Genomic DNA, 2,916 nt, shown 5'->3' on the forward strand with positions numbered 1-2,916 from the left:
TCCGGTATCATGCATCTCGGTGTGGACCCTCCGGTCATGTGTCTCAGTGAGGACCCTCTGGTCTCACAACTCGGTTGGACCCTCCAGTCTAGCATCTCAGTGAAGACCCTCCGGTCCCACAACTCGGTTTGGACCCTCCGGTCCTATATCAGTAAACACATAATATAGCATATATATCACACAGACAAAATGCATAATATTATATAACTCAAGTAAGCACATGACCCTCCGGTCGCACAAAGATACCACTCATCGTAAGTATAGTGAGAAGACTCACCTCGTAAGTAGGCTAAGAAAATGTGTACTCCTCGAACACGAATCACCAAATCTAGCCTACATGTAACAAGCATCTCTAATTAACCCTCGTAAGTAGGCTAAGAAAATGTGTACTCCTCGCCGATTCTCCATTGTTCCTCAGAACATCACAAAACACCAACTTAACTCGTCGAGTCGTCTCGTCGACTCGTCGAGTTACCCATATCCAGACTCATCGGGGAAAACCCTAGCCGACTCGTCGAGTCAGCTCATCGACTCGTCGAGTCCCTCAAGTCAACTTCTCATTCAGACGTTTTAAGGCAGATCTGCTACTCCAAACTCTAGATCTAGACTCCTAAGGTTCGAATGTCACGTAAATCTTCGATCTTTACGTGCATGCATGGCATATTTTCTCCATAATGCCACTACAAGCTCTAACTAAGGTGTTTAAGCACAATAACTCTTTTATGGCTGGATAAAGCTGGGACTCTATGGACCTCACAAGGTCCGGATCTGAAGTCTAGACCTCCTGATAGGCTTAATGTACTCAAAGTCCCAATAAAAGGTGATAAAAGCCCTAAATTCCATAATCATGAGATCTAACCTATAACATGAGAAAGGTGTAGGCTTTTTACCTTTCACAACAGCTCTGGACGAAATTGCACTAGATCCAACAGTTTTTCCTTACTGGATAATCTCCTCTTCTCCTCAAAAGATGCACTAGAATACTCAAGGATTAGCTTTATAACTCTCTTAGCTCACTACAAAACGTTTAGGGTTTCACACAGGGGAGTTGGCAGCTGGTGAGGCAGAAATGAGAACATAAGTTCTCTTAAATAGGCCCCAACCCCGGAGATTAGGGTTTTCATCTCACAAAGCCTACTCGGCGATTCGGCTCTCTGAATCGTCGAGTCGGTCATTAAACCCACGTGACCATTTCGTCCCTACTCGACGAGTTGAGGCACCAACTCGTCGAGTCACCCAGTCAACTCATAAATAACATATATACATATTATACCCCGGAATCAGGATGTTACAATATCATACATAGGAATCGGGATGTTACAACTCTCCCCCACTTCAACTAGGCTTCGTCCTCTAAGCCTGCTGCGGTGAACAAATCCGGATAATGCTCCCGCGTCTCAGCCTCTGGCTCCCAGGTCCACTCAGAGCCCCTCCGGTGCTGCCACCGTACCTTTACCAAAGGTACTTCCTTGCTACGCAAAACATTCACCTTCCTTTCCATAATAGCTACCGGCCTCTCGACATAGTTCAGGTGCTCATTGACCTGAATATCGTCCAATGATACCACTGCATCCTCATCCAATACGCATTTCTGCAGCTGCGAAACATGGAAAGTGCTATGAATCTGACTAAGCTCCTCAGGAAGATCCAATCTATAAGCGACTATGCCAACCCTGGCAATAACCTGGAATGACCCAATATATCGGGGACCCAACTTCCCCTTCTTCCTGAAGCGAATCACACATTTCCAAGGTGAGACCTTCAACAGCACAATGTCGCCGATCAGAAACTCCAACTCAGATCGGCGTCGGTCGGCATAACTCTTCTACCAAGTCTGAGCAATCTGCAATCTATGCCTGATCTGCTGGATCATCTTCGTGGTCTGAAGGACCACCTCGGTCTGCCCCATAACCTTGTGACCAACCTCGCCCCAACAGACTGTGGTACGACACCTCCGTCCATACCAAAGCTCAAAATGCGGAGCACCAATGCTGGAGTGAAAACTGTTCTTGTAGGAGAACTCCGCAAGAGGCAGGTAGGAGTCCCAACTCCCACCAAAATCAATGACACATGCTCACAACATATCCTCAAGAGTCTGTATCGTCCGCTCGCCCTGGCCGTCGGTCTGCGGATGATAAGTTGTACTGAAATGCAGCTTCGTACCCAGCTCCTCATGGAACTTCTGCCAAAATCGGGATGTGAACCAATCATCAAGGTCTGAAACAATAGACCAGAACCTCATCACGAGCAATGGTCTCGCGGCTATACACATCGAATAGCTTCTCGGCCGAAGAACTCTCCCGAATTGCCAGAAAATGGGCACTCTTGGTCAATCGATCTACGATGACCCAAATAGCATCAAAACCCTTTGCTGTCTTCGGCAACTTGGTGATGAAGTCCATCGAAATCTGCTCCCATTTCCACATGGGAACCTCCAGAGCCTGTAGCTTGTCATGCGGCCTCTGATGCTCGACCTTGACCATCCTGCAGGTCAAGCACCTCTCAACATACCGATGATCTCCCTCTTCATACACGACCACCAATAACTCAATCTCAGATCCCGATATATTTTGGTGGCCCCCTGATGAATAGAAAAACGAGACTTATGGGCCTCCTCCAACACAATTTGTCTGACCCCACCAGACATAGGAACCCAAACCCGACCACAACGGGTCAACAAACCCCGACTATTCGGAACAAATTGGGTGATCTCACCCCTGATCCTCTCAATCTTCCAATTATCTTCCCGAACACCCTCGGCCTGAGCCTTTCTAATCAATCCCACATGCGAGGAATCCACTGATATCCTAATACATGACAACCCATCAGAAGTGCCAGCCGACTTGCGGCTCAAGGCATCCGCAACGACATTCGTTTTACCCGGATGGTAAATGATATCACAGTCATAATCCTTGA

The sequence above is a fragment of the Lactuca virosa genome, chromosome 2 (genome assembly GCF_052849685.1).
Source record: "Lactuca virosa cultivar CGN04683 chromosome 2, Lactuca_virosa_CGN04683_v6, whole genome shotgun sequence".
In the NCBI taxonomy this organism is placed as follows: domain Eukaryota; kingdom Viridiplantae; phylum Streptophyta; class Magnoliopsida; order Asterales; family Asteraceae; genus Lactuca; species Lactuca virosa.